At 50.9% G+C, this 17,834-nt stretch overlaps 1 protein-coding gene across 3 annotated transcripts in view; it reads left to right on the top strand.

Annotated features, from left to right (window-relative positions):
- Window positions 1-17,834, top strand: part of AGPAT3 (1-acylglycerol-3-phosphate O-acyltransferase 3) — a 130,124-nt gene that overhangs the window by 29,487 nt on the left and 82,803 nt on the right. The gene's annotated exons all lie outside the window — the stretch shown is intronic.

The raw sequence follows: 17,834 nt of genomic DNA, 5'->3' as shown, positions 1-17,834 counted from the left end.
CTGGAATCGCTGGTTGCACGGCAGCTGTTTAACACCTGGAGGCTCTGTCTGGACGGTCCTCCATTCCCACCCACAGGGCACGGGGTCCCGACTGTCCACCCGCTCGCCGCCTCTCGTTTCTCCTCTTTTCAGTTACAGCCGTCCTAGCGGGCACGGTGTGGAGTCTCCGTGTGGCTCCAGTGGGCGTTGCTCTAATGGCCGTGACGTTGAGTATCTTTTCTTGTGCTTATTGACCATTTATTTATGTTTTTTGTCTCATCACACCCTTTGCCATTTCTTTTTTTATTTGAGAGTTGTAGGTTTACAGAAAAATCATGCAGAAAATGTAGTGTCTATCCATTTTAAAATTGAGTTATTTTTTTTCCATTGTTGCGGTGTAAAATAGCTGTATACATACTGGATAAAGGTTCCTTATCAGGGATATCATTTGCAAATATCTTTACCATTCCGTAGGAATTGGTAGAATTTCTTTTCACGTTCTTGAGGGTGTCCTTGAATAATGAAAGTTTTTAATTTTGATGATTTCTGGTTTACCTCTTTTTTCAATGATCGTTTGTGTTTTGCTGTCATGTGTAAGAAACCATTACCTAAGTCAGTGTTATGGAAACTTACGCTTCTGAGTCATTTCTAAGAGTTCTGTAGTTCTAGTTGTTAGATTTAGGTCTGGAGTCTGCGAATTAACTTTTGTATATGGTGTGAAGTAGGATCCGACTTCACTCCTGTGTCTGGATTTCCAGTCGCCCGGCACCCCTTGTGGAAAGACCTGTTTTCTTAACCCCTCATTAGTGTGGTCTTTATCTCAGCAGCATTCATAGTGTACTGTTGATGCCACCTGTGAGGCTCCCAGATTAAGGGGTCCCACATATACCAATAACTGAGCCAGGCAGAGCTGCGGGGAAGTCGCCACCCCCCCACCCCCCCCGCAATTCACACGTCATCTCATTCCAGACACCGGGGGAGCTCAGCTGCCCTGACGCCTGGCTGGAATCCAGGCCTGGGACTCCCTGGGCATGGTCTATGCCGAGCGGTCAGGGCAGCACAAGAGGTTTTGGGTCTGGAATGAACGTGGCATGTCTTGAGGAATTGAATGACTGCACAGGTGAAGAGGGTGGCGGGGGGGTGGGTGGGCGTGCGCAGGTGAGGAGGCACAGAGCCCACATCAGGCGCAGAGGTCCAGCACGCTCGCGGTCTGGGTGTTTGCAGGCCCCTCGTGGCCCTCTGGAGAAGGGGGTGGGAGGCGCTGAGGCACCCTCCTGAGTCTCCTGCGGTCTCGAGGCGGGAGCGTGGGTGGCGTGGCCTTGGCCAAGGGGGTGGTGAGGCACGTGGGTCTGGGAGGGGCTGGCCAAGGATTGGGGAGGGGGTGGAAAGAGTGAGATGTCAAGGATGATGCTGAACTTGCTTTTGGCTGAGAAGCTGAGGAGGTGGCAGTGCTCTTTGTGAGCTGGGGAGGTGGGGGGCATGTTAAGTCCGACCCGTGTAAGGCTGCAGTGTGGGGTCCTAGGTAGATGGGCTCCAGCCTGGACTCACGAGGCGGCTTCTGGAGGAGGTGTGGATGTCGGCACGGGTCCCCTAGCAGACCGCGTTTACTGCAAAGCCTGAGGTTGTCCAGGGGGAGGGGAGGGGAGGGCAGAAAAGTGCCCCCTGGGTTTGAAGAAATGAAGGCTGCTGCTCTCTTTAGTAAGACGAGTGTCAGGTAAGGAGAAGCGTAGGAGGGTCTGCTACAGGGGAAGTGTGTATGAGCAGCCCTTTGTGGAGGTGGGGCAGATGCCGGAGATTGGAATCCGGGGTCACCCAAGGCCGTTTATTCCTGTAGAGTGGGAGGTACCGGCTGTGTGCTGGCAGCTCGCCCATGGGTGTGATGGAGGTGGGGGGCGTGATGGAGGGGTGGGGGTCACGGCAGAGTGGTGAGAGGCCCCGGAGGAGCGGAGCCCTTGGGGGACAGTGGGGCTTCCGGAGGGAGGGGCCCGGCCTGCAGTGAGGACAGGGCTCTGCCTGGCTGTCCCCTCAGCCTGTGGACTCTTCCCGCCGAGCTGCCTCCAGGGCCTGATGGGACAGTCATGTGGGGAGGGTAGGGAGGCTGGGGGAGCAGTGAAGAGTGTGGCTGGTCACTCCGTGGGTGTGGGTCCCCACTGGTCCTGCCCCTAGGGCATGGCCTGGCGCAGGCCCCTTGCCCAGTGCCCTGCCACCTGCAGAATTGGTCCCTAGGAGGCTTGGCCACTGGTCCCCAGGTGTCCCTGCAGCACTGCAGCCTCCGGCCCAGCCGCGGCTCTACTGATCCGCCCTGGCCCCTTTGCCACCCTGTTCCTGCCGGCCATGCCCCTCCCCCGCCGTCTACCTCACCTGGATGGAGAATTCTAGACCATTTTTACGACGTCCTGGGCGTCACCGCATCCATGTAAGTTGGTGTTTCAGGTCACTAAAGCTGCGGGAATGCAGTATACCAGAAAGGGGCTGGCTTTACAAAGGGGATTTATTAGTTTGTGTATTTACAGTAAGGCCATGAAGATGTCCAAATTAAGGCATCGAGAGTAAGATAGCTTCTTAGAGGAAAGGCGGCTAGTGTCAGGGGTTCCTCCCTCCCATGGAAGGGCACGTGGCCAGCTCTGCTGGTCCTTTCTGCTGAGATCTGCTTTCCATCACTGTCCCCAGAATGTCTCTGGGTGTTTCTTTCTCCCCTAGCTTCTCCCAGGGCATTTTCTTCCTCTGCACTCCCTCTCTCTCCCTGAGCTCTCTTCAAGGGCTCACTGAAGGACTAAGGACCCCCTTGAATGGGGTGGGTCACTTCTCCATGGAAACAACTTAACCCACAACAGGCCGGCCCCCACAAGGATGGATTAGAAGAACATGGGCTCTTCTGGGGTGCATGGCAGGTTCAGACTGGCACCATTGGGAAGGGCTAATTCATCAGCAAAGGAGGGCATTGGATGCCCTCATGGGGTCACAGCACCTGGTGTAGCCATTTGGGCCCTGTCTTGTCTGTCTGGTAATTATCTTGCCGCTCTAGAGCCTTGGAAACAGGCAAACAGTTCTGACATCCCATCCCGAAACGGCAGAGGCACTTCATGAGATGCTTTCACTGGGAGTGAGTGATCTGAGAGCAGAAAGAAAAAGGTAGATGTTTTTGTTCTTCCCAAGAGATGCCTCTAGATGATCTCTAGATGAGCTGTTCGATGCAGTCAGGTCTCTTCTGGAAGGTTCTCTTGACTTCACACCTGTGCATTTCAGATTTGAAGTGTCTGTCGAGTCCATTTCCACTTTGGGTTAGTGAAAAATTGAATAAAAGATCCACATGTCCACTTCTAGCCCTGATGAGAAAAAGGAATCAGATTCAGCCTTTCACCTTAAACAACCAGAAAACAGACAAAGCTGGGAGAGGAATCCAAGGCCTGGTGGTCTTGATGAGTTGGAGGACGGAGTTTGAGTTACGAGATTGCAGGAAGCTGGAATCGGTGGAGATAATACTGGGGAGGACGGTGCTGCATAGGGAAACCATTCGCGAGCTCGCAAGGACTCCCAGTCGTCTTTGGCAGACACTGCTCTGTGCGTGCTAGCCATACTGCCCCGGTCAGAGCGTGCCACTGGGGTGGGGGGTGCAGGCAGAACCGCTGCTGGTGGTCTCACCACATGGAGTAAGGTGTGTCCTCCCCAGCCAGATGGACGGCGTCCTCAGAAGGTCATCATCTTAGTAATGGGGTCAAATTAACCCTGGGTACAGGCCTGCTCTGGACTCATCCAAACAACACTTACTTTGAAAAAAAATAAGCCTTAAAAAGAGAAAGCTGATTTGAAGTTCTGAGGTGAACTGCGCCTCGGAACAAAGTTCAACGATAGGAAAAGAAATACAACAAAAGTCACCAACAATGTAAAATTCTGTGTCCAGCAGCCAATCAAAAATTATTTGCTATGCCAATAAGAAGGAAAATATAACCCATCGAGAAAAATCAATTAGAAACAGAACCACATAGAGCCACAGCTATCAGATGGCAGAATTATCAGACATGGACAGTCAACAGCTGAAGCTGTGCCTCATGTGTTCAGTAACGTGGAGGACGCATGAACAAGATGAAGATACAAATGGATGTCATAAAAAAGTCCTGATCTGACTCCTAGAGATGAAAAACACACTGGATGGGAGTAACTACAGACAAGACGTCGCAGGAGGAAATATTGGTGTACTTGAACGCAGAGCGATTGAAACTTTCTAAAATGAAACACAGAGAAAAAAGATGGAAAGAACTGAACAGGGCGTCAGTGACTTTTGGGACCACATTAAGTGGAAGGACGTAGGTAATTGGAACTTCAGTAAAGAGGTATGGGGGGGGTGGACGTTTCAAGAAATAATGACTAGAATTTTTGCAAACTTGATGAAAACTAATATTCAAGAGCCTCAGTGAGCCCCAAGCAGAAGAAACAGGAGGAAAATCGCACTAGGGCACATCATAATTAAGTTGCTGGGAATCTCAAAAGCAAAAAAATCTTAAAAGGGGCCAGAGACAAAATATGTATATATGTATATACACAACAGGAACAACCACAAAAATCTATTATGTGCAGAGAAACAAAGATTAAAAACTAAAGCAAATTTCTCGCCAGAAAAAAATGCAAGCCAAAAAACCGTGGAGAAACAGCTTTAAGATATTCAAAGAAAAAACCTGTCAGCCTAGGATGTGATACAACAAAATAATCTTTAAAAAATATTGGCAAAAGTGAAGTATTCTTCAAACTTTTAAAAACAAAGAATTCATCACCAGTAGACCTGCACAACAAGACAGACAAAGGAAATCCTTCAAGAAGAAGGAAAATGATACCAGGTGGAAATTGGATCTATACTAAGGAACAAAGAATAGTAGAAATGTAAGTGAATATAGACTCTCCACTCCCATTAGAAAAAACAAACAAACTTTAAAAGATAATTGGGGGGGGGGAGTAGTTCAGTGGTAGAATTCTTGCTTGCCATGAAGGAGACCCGAGTTTGATTCCCAGGCCATGCACTTCCGAAACAAACAAGCAAGCAAACAAATGAAAAAGAAAATTGAACAACTGGTGCTGCAATAAGGGGATACTTACACGGAAAAAGAATGAAATGTGACCCCCACCATACAGCAAACAAAACAAAAAAAGAAAAAGAAAACTTGACTGTTTTAAGCAAAAAAAACAGTAATAAGGTATTGTAGAGTTTATAATATATGTAGAAATAAAAGATATGACAGCAGCCTGGCACAATGTCTGTAAGCAACAACATTACTGCTGTAAAGTTCTTAAATTGTATTTGAAGTGTCATCATATGAAAGTAGACTGTACAAATACGTGTATTTTAAACTGTAGAGCAGCAATTACAAAAACAAAGCAAAGAGGTGCAGCAATAAACTAATAATGGAGATAAAACAAAATTTAATTAATTATTATTAACCCAAAAGAAGAAGAAAAAAGAAAAAGTGAAAACAAAACCCAGGAAGAATAAATAAAAAGAGGGTCCATTTAAACCTAAACATATTTTTAACTATAAAAGTATAAATGGCCTAAATTCTACAAATAAAAAGCAGAGATAATTAGATTTGATTTAAAAAAAAAAGCTGTCTACATAAAATCTACATTAAATAATAGAGACACAAATAGGATAAAAACAAAAGGTTGGAAAAATATAAGGTGTGCAGTCATGAATCCAAAGGAAACTGAATACCTGCTGGCTTCAGCATTAACCAAACGTTGCCAGATTGTGCTGCCTTCTCTGATTTGAGGGAGAGTTCCCGCCAGAACAACTGCTGGGTGGCTCTGCTCAGAAGAAATAAAGATTGGGTTTCAATTTAAAAAAAAAGAAACTGGAGTGTATGTATTAATATCAGATTTAGATTTCAGAACAAGAAATATTTCCAAGAATTAGAGTGATATTTCACATTGATAAAAGGGGTCAGTTCAGCAAGAGAACATATTAAAAGTTTGTATGCTTATTAAGAGAGCTTCAAAATACATGTAGCTGATAAAAGGAGAAATAGACAGTTCCACAGCCATAGTTGGATGTTTCTACACTCCTCTCTCAATAATTGATAGAGTAGACAGAAAATAAAGATCCAGTCAACTTGAAGGATACCATTAACCAATAACCTAATTGATGTTTGTAGAACATGTCACTTAGCAGAATACATTTTCTGTGCACGTGCACATTGAACATTGAACAAGACAGACTATATTCAGGGCCATAAAATCTCAGTAAGGATAAATAAAACTTAAATTATAATAAATATTTTCTCTGCCCAAAATGGAATTAAACTAAACATCAATAATAGGAAGTTATCTCGAAAACCCCCAAATGTTTGAAAAAAAGTAAACACACTTCAAATAAAGAAGAAACCTCAACGAAAGTTAGAAAACATTTTGAATTGAGTGAAAGTTAGAACTAACTGATCAAAATTTGTGGGATGCAGGTAAACAGTTCTTAGAGGGAAATGTATAGCATAAAATGATCAAATTAGAAAACAAAAAAGTTCTCAAACCAATGGTCTAAGTTTCAACTTTAAGAAAAAGTACATAAAGGAAATAAAAAGCAGAAATCAATAAAATGAAAAAAGAAAGAAAAATCAGTGAAACCAAAGGGTGGGTCTTTGAGACGAACTTTACAATTGATTAACCTCCTTTTAGATTGAGGAGGGAAATTAAGAAAAAATTACCAAAACCAGGAATAATAGAAGAGGAATCTACACATCCTGCAGACATTAAAAGGATAATAAAGGAATAATGTTAAAACCCTTGCCAGCAGATTAGACAAATAAATGAGGTAGGTAAATTCCCAATAGAACAAACTACCAAACCTTAACTCAAAATAGATAACCTGAATGACTGTTTGTCAAAGAAATGGAATGTGTTTGCAGAAACCTTCCAACAAGGAAAACTGTTGGCCCAGATGACTTTGTTGATGAATTCTGTCAAACATTTAAGGAAGAAGTAATACTAATTCTAAACACAGTCCTCTAAGATAATTAGAAGAGGAGAGAATACTTGCGAGCTCATTTTATGGCACAAGCACTAACTTGATACCAAAATCAGTTAAAACCTCAGATCAATATCCCTTATAAACAGGGACATAAAAATTACAACATTTTAATAAATTCAGCTGTATATAAAAAGATAATGCATCATAATCAAGTACAGTTTATCTCAGGAATGCAAGGCTGGTTTAACTTTGAAAATCAGTGTGTTAGTTAGATTCAGTTGTCAACTTGGCCAGGTGAGCATACCTAGTTCTGTTGCTGTGGACATGAGCCAATGGTAGGTGAATCTCATCTGTTGCTAATTACATCTGCAGTCGGCTAGGAGGCGTGTCTGCTGCAATGAGTGACTTTGACTTAATTGGCTGGTGCTTAAATGAGAGAACGCAATGTAGCATCACCTAGCAGCTCGGCATTCCTCATCTCAGCACCAGCAGCTCAGCCCAGGCCTTTGGAGATGCAGAAAGAAGTCACCCCGGGGAAAGTTGTTGGAACCCAGGGGCCTGGAGAGAAGACCAGCAGAGACTATCCTGTGCCTTCCACGTAAGAAAGAACCTCAGTGGAAAGTTAGCTGCCTTTCCTCTGAAGAACCAACAAAATAAATCCCCTTTTATTAAAAGCCAATCCATCTCTGGTGTGTTGCATTCCGGCAGCCAGCAGACTAGAACAGTCAGTCAGTACAATTCATTATATTGACAGGCAGAAAAAAAATCACATGATCGTCCCAATAAATGAAAAAAAAAGCATTTGACAAAATTTAGTAGTCATTCATAATAAAAATTTTCAGCAAACTTGAATTGAAGTACTTTTCTCAATCTAATACAGGGCATCTGTGGAAAGCCTGTATATGGCTCACATCACATTTAATGATGAAAGACTGAAATCTTTCTAAGATTGAGAACAAAGCAAGGATATGTGCTCGTACCCACTTTTAGTCAACATTGTAGTAGAGGTTCTAGCCAGAGCAGTAGGACAAAAAAAAAAAAAAAAGAATTGAAAGACTACAGATTAGGAAGGAAGAAGTGAAGTGTCTTTATTCACAGATGCCATGATGGTCTGTGTAGAAAATCCTACAGAATTTATGAACAAAATGATTAGAATAGGTCATTTAGGGGATTAACAGCACACAAGGTAAATATAGGAAAATGAATTTTATTTTTCTGTGGTAGCAATGAACAGTTAACTCCAATAACATACCTTTTGCAATTGCATCAAAAATATGAAATTATTAGAGATAAATGTAACCCAAAAAAGTGCCAAGAGAAATTAAACACCTGAATAAACGGGCAGATATATATTGTGTTAATGGATCAGAGGACTCATTATTATTAAGATGTCATTTCTCCAAAAACTGATGTATAGATTCAGCACAATCATCAAAATCCTAGTCTTTTATGTGGAAATTTACTAGCTTAATAAAAAATTTACATGGAAAATCAAAGGACTTACTAACTGGAATAATTTTGAAAAAGACAAAAGAGGGCGGGCCGCGGTGGCTCAGCGGGCAAAGTGCTTGCCTGCTATGCCGGAGGACCTCGGTTCGATTCCCGGCCCCAGCCCATGTAACAAAAACAAAGAAACAAAATACAATAAAAAACAAGAAAATGTTTAAAGATGTTTCCCTTTCTTCCTTCCTTCCTTCCTTCTATCCTTCCTTCCTTCTCTCTGTCTTAAAAAAAAAAAAAAAAAAAAAAAAAAAGAAAAAGACAAAAGAGAATTACTGTCAAAACCCTGCCTATCGCTACGGCCGCCTGGAATTGTGGACTGGTGGGGAGGTGTCCATGCAGGTCAATGGGACAGAACAGATTCCAGAGATAAACTCACATGTTTGTGGCCAGTTGATGTTCACAGATGGTACCGGAGTGTTGGACGCCCAAAAGCACAAACAGGGAGCCTGGGCCCTGCTTCACGCCAGATTCGTTCACTCAGAATGCATCCTAGGCTGGAATAGGAGAGCTGAAAGGGCGATTCTAGAAGAAGGTTTTCACGAAAATGTAAGTGGCTTTCTGTTAAGCAAAGAATTTTCTTAAAAGACAACACAAAAACATAAATTATGAAAGAAAACAGCTGATGAGTTGGACTTCAAAGTTGAAAACTTTGGCTGGGTGTGCTGGTGGCTGAGGGAACCCTCGCCTGCGTGCGGGAGACCCGCTCCCATTCCCGGCCCGTGCACTCCAAAAAACCAGTGTGACTCTTTAAAAAACACCGGTAAGAGAATGGAAACACTAGCCACAGACGGGGGAAACATTTGTAAAGCGTGCATCGGAGAAGGGGCTTCTATCCAGAACATCTAAAGGTCTCTGGTGATAGAAAACTTTTTCTTTCAAAAAGAAAACAGCGTGATAGAAAATGGGCTGAAGACTCGAGCAGACACTACAGGGCATCTGCCGAGGCTGGGAACACGTGGAAAGGCGTGAGCCACCTTGGGCGCCAGTGAGGTGCGGGCAGCAGCGGGCCGGGCTGCCAGTCCACTCCCACGAGCTCCGCGGCCCGCCGTCTGCTGGAGGACGCGCTGTCGGAGAGCCGCGTGGGAACAGCACACTGCCCATGGCCCAGTGCCTACGGTGACCAGTGGCAGTGGCCGGGAGCACTTTTGGGATCATCTCAGGTCTCGATGCCTTGAAGGCCAGCTCCCTCCCAGGCGGGCAGCACTCAGGGCTGGCCCCCTTGGCCCCCTTGGCTGGCCGCTGCCTCCAGCCGCAGGGCCGCGCCCTCTCCTTGCTGGTCGGTTCCCGGGGCTCTCTCGGACCCGGCTTCACATGTCACCCTCCTCGTAGGCCTTTGTATTCCGGGTGAAGGCCCGCTCTGCTCAGGGGGCCATGCGGCCGCTTAGAAGGTCCTGTCTCCAGGCCACAACCCAGCGCTGGGGGCTGAGGTGAGAGCAGGTCTAAACTGGGGTGCAGGTTCAGTCCCCCCCCTGCCCTGCCATCCCAGCCTCGGTGTTCACCGCAGAGGCGCAGGGACACCCACACAGGAGGGTCCTGACCTGCCCACGGTCTCTGTATTCGCAGTGGGAGCCCCGGGAAAGTCCCATGTCCATCCTCTGGCCCAGTGAGCCAGCTCTGCGGTGTCCGCACACCGCGACTGCTGCCTGGCCATCGAGGGGCCGGATCTGTGCATGTGGCAGCAGGCGGCGTTGTGACGTCGTAGGCCGTGGAGCCCGTGGAGAAACCGCACGCCGAGCAGCTCCGTGTGTGACTCAGCAGCATCTGCGGTCGTGAAGTGGTCGGCGGTGGTCCAGCTGGCGTGGGAATGCCCAGTTTGATGGCACCGTGAGGCGTGTCCTGTTCGTGGAGCTGTGGGCTGCAGCCTGTGCAGACCCTGCCTTGGTGGACGGCCACCTCCTCTCGTGCCCCTGGGGGGCTGCGGAGGACGAGGAGAGGCTTGTTCTTGGTGGAAAGTGTGTTCCCGAAGCAGGAGCCTCTCTTTTCAGGCCTGGGTCTGCCCCTGGAGATGGAGAGCCGAGAAGGGTCCGGAGGGAAGGGGCAATCACTGGAAGCCGGCTGGGATGCAGAGACAGCGTGCACGAGTGACGCCACTGTGCGGTTGGCCCTTTCCCCAGGAACGTGTTCTTATTAGCAGCACCGTGTTTGTATTTTGTAGGTTGCTACGTCCTCTCCCATAGTGACGTAACCCTGAGCCACCCCTGTACTCTGTCTCTGTGCCCAGGCGGCTGTCCTGGCGGACAGGGCTCTGTCCCCCCATCCCGTGGGGGTCTTCCCACCCCACCCTGCATCCTCCCCCTACTGTGGGTCCTCCCCTCCACTGTGGATCCTCCCGCCCCCCTGCTGTGGGTCCTCCCCTCCACTGTGGATCCTCCCGCCCCCCTACTGTGGGTCCTCCCCTCCACTGTGGATCCTCCCTCCCCCCTGCTGTGGGTACTCCCGCCCCCCCTGCTGTGGGTCCTCCCGCCCCCCTGCTGTGGGTCCTCCCCTCCACTGTGGATCCTCCCGCCCCCCTGCTGTGGGTCCTCCCCTCCACTGTGGATCCTCCTGCCCCCCTGCTGTGGGTCCTCCCCTCCACTGTGAATCCTCCCGCCCCCCTGCTGTGGGTCCTTCCGCCCCCCCGCTGTGGGTCCTCTCACCCCCTGTGGGTCCTCCCCCCTCGCTGTCGGTTCCCCTGCCCCCTCTGTGGGCCCTTCTCCCCCCACCTGGCTCTTCCCAGCCTGCCCTAGGTCCCCCGCCCGCCTGTGAGTCCTCTGCCCCCTGTAGGTCCCCCCCACCATGGGTCCTGTGAGTCTGGGGGCGTGGAGGCTCCCTGGCCCCCTCCTCCTGCCGTGCTCCCGCAGGACTTAGGGCAGGTCACGGGTCCTGGGCAGATGGTGTCGGCAGGAAGGCGCCGCGTGCGGATGGCCTGTTTTAACTCTGTCCGGAGCTTCCTGGCGCTCAGGCGGGGTCAGCAGAAGGGCTGAGCTGACGCAGGTGACCGGTCCGCATGACTGGGGTCACAGGTCGCAGAGGTGAAGGTGGATTTGTTAGTGCTGCCGCCCGCCCAGAGTCTCCCAAACACTTCTGGGTCTTTCAGGGGTCTCCTGGCCACCAGGGCTGTGTTCCCCAGCAGGACGACCACACCAGCACCCGGGCACCCCGCAGGCCTGGCCGCGGTAAGGGCAGGTGGGCCGGGCCGGGAGGGGCTTTCAGGGTGGGGCAGCTGTGCGCTGGGACTTGTGGCTCCTCGGTGGTCCCCAGGGCGGGGAGGCCTCGCGGCCCGTCTCCCGACCCCCAGCCCGAGAGGCACGGGGAGAAGAAACTGGGCTCCCAGCCCCTCTCCCACCTGCAACCTCTGCGTGCTCCCCCTTTCTTCCTTTATCCGCCACCTTCGCGCCTCCTTCTCTGCCCCGGAGAAGGAGCGGCCTCAAAAAGGCCCCAGTGGGCAGGCTGTGTCCTGTGTGCTGAGGGCAGGGGGGTGCTCAGTAAATAAGGAAGGTAAGTTGAGTCACAGTCAGAGGCACGGGCTCTCTAATTTTCGTCACACTGCGTAGGTCCGTCCATGGCAGTGCTTTTTGCTTTCAAGCTTCTGAGCCAGATGTGGTCAGCCCCTCGCCCCCAGCCCTGCTGACCGTGGCACGTCGGGGGCAGGCCGCGTGGGGCTGGTGCAGGGCGACTTGGCTTGCTGACCGGTGCACCCTGGGTGCGGTGTGTGGCTGGTCTCCCCTGGCCGCAGGACAGCCACTTGTTCTCTCCAGCCTCCCTGGGGGCCGTCGGCCCTAACAAGTTGCTGATTAATATTTTTAAAGGAGGTACATATTTTAAAGTTGTCTTTCAGTCGAAGGATGTTTACTAGGGTCAGTTAAGTCGAAGGATATTTATTAGGGTCGGTTTCTTGTTTGTCCAGAACCCAAGGGCTGACTCTCAGATGGCGTGGCGTCCCGTTCTGCTCCCTTCCGGGGCTGCAGGGCCTCACAGAAGGGGCCGCGGTGGGCGGGGGCTGCAGGGCCCAGCCTGGGGGTCTCTCCGCCATGGGCACCCCGGACTCCCCGGGGTCATCACACCCTCAGGCCCCCCTTCTTGCTCATTAGTCCGCCGGCCCTGTGGGGATCTGCCCTGGAAGCCCAGTGACGACCAGGTGCCCGGAGCCCTTGGAGTGGGAGGGGCCCGAGGGAAGACCCCCTTCCAGTGGGCATTCTGGCAACAGGGGCGTCTCCTCCTGTCCTCAGGCCCCCCAATCCCAGCAGTCCAGGACGACTCCCAGGAGCTGACCCTTCTGATTCAGGATCCAGGACGCCTTCGGCTCCCCCTCAGTCCAGCACCTGCTGATGCTGCTGAGGAAGCCCCTTTTGTGCCCCAAGCCTTGGCCGGACGTCCTCTGCCCGTCCTTCCCTGGGCCTGCGGACAGACACCTGCCGTGTAACACGCCTCTGCCCGCCTTTCCCTGGACCTGCGGACACCTGCCATGTGGCATGCATCTGCAGAGGGCAGATCTTGCCCCTCAGGACTGGCTTCACGGAACTAGCTGCCTGCGCCCCGTTCCCTGGCGCTGCAGTGTGACCTGGAGAGTAGGCTGTGCGGCAGCTGGTAGCGGCTGTTGGGTAATAGCAGCTGCCCAGGGGTGGCTGGTGGATTCCCATGGCCTGCTGCCAGCGCTCAGGCCTCTTCCGTCCATCGTCAGGACTTGTTCAAAACAATGTCGCTTAAATATGCAGAACTGAGTGTTGGAATGCCTCCCTCGCTCTCATGAAAGTGACCTACTTTAGTACACTCTTAGGAGGAAGGGTTTTTATGTCTGCTTATACGATGGTTGGTAATGTAAACGTGACACCCACACAGCTCTCAGCTAACCAGTGCCATGAGCACTGCACCACCGTCCATTCCCAATCGGCTGCGATTTCTGCTCATTCTCGAGTCGATACTCTGCTTACGGTGTCACCATTGAAACAGTCGCAGCCCGGTTCCTTATGGAAAGAAGTAGGAGGTGCTGCACCATGACGTCAGCCTTGCAGCACCTCCCGCCTGCTCCCATGCGTCTGGCCCCTGGCTGGGGTGAGGTCTGGCCGTGCGGCGGGCGCCACCACTGGGCACTCGTCCCCGGCGTGGCATCTGCACAGAGCAGGGAGGTGGCGTCAATGAGGACTCCTTCCCGGGCAGGCAGTGACCAGGCCCTTGCACAGCTGGACCTTTTGGAGGATGGCGATGGAAGACAGCTGCTCCTTCCTGGGGAGGAACGGCTTCAGGTGCCCTGACGTCGAGGCTGGAGGAAGGGTGGAGAGGAGAGTGCCAGGCCAAGAACCCGGTGCCCTTAGAACCAGAAATAGCTGCCGAATGACGGGTACCCAGGCCTTGACAGACTCTCACCAAAGAACGGTGTCCAGGTGCCCGCAAGGGCTCCTCGCCCCTGGCGGTGCCACCAGCTGGCCTGAAGCGTCCAGCAGAGGATTCATCTCTGACTTGAGCCAGCACCTCCTAAAGGAAGGTTTCCAAATGGCCAGTAAACACCTGGACAGGTGTACAACTTAACCAGCTCTCAGGTAAGTGATGACTTAAAAGTGCAGCATCCCTCCACACCCCAGGACGGCTCAGTGAAATACAAGAGGTGACGAGGCCGTGGAGCGGGGCGGGAGGTGGGGCACCATTTGTGCCCCTGGGAGGGCTGACCCGGCAGCAGTCACTTTGGAAACGTTTTGGCCATGTCCCCTGAAGCTGCCAATGACACAGTGTGACCAGCAGCCCTGCCCCCTGCTGTCAGCCCGGGCACAGCTGGACAGAACGGCCCCGCTCCAGGCTCTGAGCAGAAGCAGAGGAGCAGTGGGCAGTGAGCTGTGGTACGTCGGTATGTGGACGCCCACAGCGGTGAGGTGTGTGACCCACAGCCACCTGGACACACCTTACAGCAGAGTCCAGGCGCGAGGACGCAGTGGGCGAGGCCCTTACCACGGCTCTGAGCAGGCGGGACCGGCCTGGGGTGGGAGTGAGGCTGGCGTCCCCTCGGGAGGGGTGCCCGAGAGCCCGGAGGGCTTGACCTGGGAGCTGGCCGCAGAGTGAGTCATCTCCCTGAGAGCCCCTCGCCGCCTGGCGGTGGCCCTTCGGTTTCTGTCGCGCTGTGGCGAGACGTGTGCTGTAGAACGGCCCATGGGAGCCTGCACCTCTGCAACCAGCTTGCAGGAGCCACGCGGGCGACCGCATTTCCAGTTCATTGTTCTCCTCTGCGTGACTGAGCTTTCGTAGAGCAGCAAACCTATGCATGCTAAAGCCGCGGGTGTTTATTCCCTCACCAGCCCCGTGAGTGTCCACTCAGTGCTGGGGACACAGCGTGGAGGTCAGTGCTGCCCCAGCAGAGGGGCGGAGGTGCTGGGGAGGGGGGACGCACTCAGGGACCCTCGGAGACCCCCACCTGCTTCAGAGGGTGCAGTGTGGGATACCCAGTGTTTCCAGACCCTAAATCATAGTCCAGAGTTGTTTTCCAGTACAGGAGGTGCCCTGGTGAGGATGCGGGGAATCTGGGTATGGGGGGTTGGTGCCGGCTCTCTCCAGGGCTTGCAAGAGTGTGGCCAGCTGGTCGTGTCGCACACCCGGAGGAGTCGTTCTTGTGGGAGGCCCCGACCCACGTGCCCGAGCGCCCGCTGGCAAAGGAGGCCCTTTTGCTGACACGCGGCCACGCAGAGGGGCTTCTCCTGCATAACTTCTCTTGCCGTGTTGGCCTGCACTTCTTTTTCACTAATTTTTCTTACGAGTTTTAAGGTGAATATTTTAAGAAGGGCTTCTCATAAATTTTAATCATGAGCTCTGGAAGCCCTCAGGAGACTTGGAGAGGTTGTCTAAATCTCAGCTGTGCCTCCAACAGGCTCCAGGCGAGTTGAACCCTCGATGCCCGTTTCCGGACATGTGGGCTGGAGTCCTCTCACCGTGTCCCCTGAAGTGGGCCATGTCAGGGACATGGTCTGGAGCCTGCCCTAAACTGTCCACTGTGATGCCAGTAGCCTTGCTAAATAAATTGTGGTTTTAGGACTTGCATTCCACAGTAGAGCTGACAAGCTCATGCTGACGTGGAAAGAGACCTGTGTACATTAAGTACAAAGTATTTCCAAGGACCGTCTGCGAAATATGTTATATATATATATATATATGCCCTTTCACAAAATCTGTAGCTCCCCACACCGGCTCAATCCAGTTTCTGATCAGATACCAAGACATCAGCATGTTTTCTCTGGAAAAGCTGTGATATTTAGCAGTTATCAGCCAGTGCTCCAGACAGGAGGCCGTGGTAAATCATCTGGGTGCTGAAACTCTGCTCCGTCAGGTGACATGAAGGAAGCTGTGAGCAGTGCTGCATGGCCTAGAGGCAGCTCAGACAGCCCTGTCCAAAGAAGGTGGCAGCTGGCTGGGTGGCGGCTGGATCTTTGGTGGTCAAAACAGGCAGCTCGCTGTGCTGCCAAGTCCCAGTGAGTTGTGAGCTGTAGAGCGCGTGGAGCCTGGGGTGCTGAAGTCCAGCGGCCCACCTTGGGGACTCGGGCTGTCTGTGCCGCTGAGGCTGAGCATGAGGCTGGCAGAGTGCTCAGACTGTGACCTGCCAAGTGCGTGTTCAGCAAAGGAAGCAGGTACCTTAAGATAATTTCTTATCAGTGCTCAGGATAGTAGGTTAGACTATTGCTGGCACCGGAGAACATGAGATTGGGACTTCGTATGCCAGCAGGATTTTTTTCTTAGTATTTACATATTAAGTATCAAAGTAGTTACAACATCTTTACCACGTCCTGAATCTTTCATGGAGGAAACTATCTAAGGAATTTGTGGTTCATCCTTCCAGAATTTCTAAGAATACACGTATGCTGGTTTGAAATGATGTGTGTCCCCTAGAAAAGCCATGTTTTAAACCTAATCCCATTTTGTAAAGACAGCTGTTTCTTCTAATCCCTATTCAGGACTATATTTTGAAACTGTAATTAAATCACCCCCTGGAGGTGTGATTTAATCAAGGGTGGTTATTAAGCTGGATTAAGTGAAGGTGTGTCTTCACCCATTTGGGTGGGTCTTGATTAGTTTACTGGAATCCTATAAAAGAGGAAACATTTTGGAAAAAGCTAGAGATTCATAGAGCAAAGCAGTACGACATAGCCATGAGAAGCAGAGTCCACCAGCCAGCGACCTTTGGAGATGAAGAAGGAAAACGCCTCCCGGGGAGCTTCATGACACAGGAAGCCAGGAGAGAAAGCTAGCAGATGACGCCGTGTTCACCATGTGCCCTTCCAGATGAGAGAGAAACCCTGAACTTCATCGGCCTTCTTGAACCAGGGTATCTATCCCTGGATGCCTTAGATTGGACATTTCTATAGACTTATTTTAATTGGGGCATTTTCTTGGCCTTAGAACTGTAAACTAGCAACTTATTCAGTTCCCCTGTTTAAAAGTCATTCTGTTTCTGGTATATTGCATTCCGACAGCTAGCAAACTAGAACAAGTGTAAGAATATTTGTACATTCACAGTTTCTAAAAATTCGTCTTAGTTGTATTGTGACCTATCTGTGGAACTTGGTCTTAACCTGAGTATCTTGGGAGCCTTTTGCGCACATGGACCAGCCACCCTGGAAACCCCCGGTGCTCCTTCCCGCTGCGTGGTTTAGAGAAGCTGCTGCTGCACTGTGCATTCCAGGAAGCGGCTCCTGAGTTTACTGGTTTGCGACACAGAGTCCAGGGTCCCGGCTGCGTGTCTGAGGGAGCGTGGGGGTCCCTGTGGGCTGAGCTATGTTTAGCCTTCTAGAAGATGACTGGGGGGGCGCTGGAGGGGCAGGGAGGGTGGTGAGGAGGCTGCTGCTCCACTGCACCCCCGCCAGCCCAGGAAGGAGCCACCCCACTCCTGGCCCTCCAGCTTGATGTTGCTCCAGGGTGCACAGGCTGACAGGGAGACCTTCAGAGGGCAGGCGCAGGCGCAGGCACCCCTTCACTGAGGACCCCTGCTGCTGGAAAGGGTCCGCCTCCCCTGGAACTAGGAAAGGACGTGCGCTTTCACACGCATCTCAGGCCTGGCACAGCTGCCCCCGCACTGCTCTCCAGGGGACACGGCATGTCGTGGTTTGAGCTGCATTTCCCCAGGGCTGGTGAGGTTGAGCACCTCTTCATGTGCTTATTGGCCATTTGAATGTTTTCTTTGGGGAAATGTCTATACAAGTCCTTTGCCCAGCTTTTAAAGTTGAGTTGCCTTACTTTGTTGAGTTGTAGGAGTTCTGTATTTATTCTGGGTATAAAACCCTTATCAGATATATGGTTTCAAAATGTTTTTCTCCCATTCTGTAGGTTGTCTTTTCACTTTCATACGAGTGTCCTTTGATGCACAGAAGTTTCAATTTTGATGAAGTTCAGTTTATCTGTTTCACTTGTGCTTTTCGTGTGACGTCTAAGCATCCAGGTCCAAAATAGTCCT

This window comes from Tamandua tetradactyla, chromosome 10 (assembly GCF_023851605.1).
Source record: "Tamandua tetradactyla isolate mTamTet1 chromosome 10, mTamTet1.pri, whole genome shotgun sequence".
Classification (NCBI taxonomy): domain Eukaryota; kingdom Metazoa; phylum Chordata; class Mammalia; order Pilosa; family Myrmecophagidae; genus Tamandua; species Tamandua tetradactyla.
Note: the sequence above shows the minus strand (reverse complement) of the source record. Positions and strands in the feature narration are given on the sequence as shown.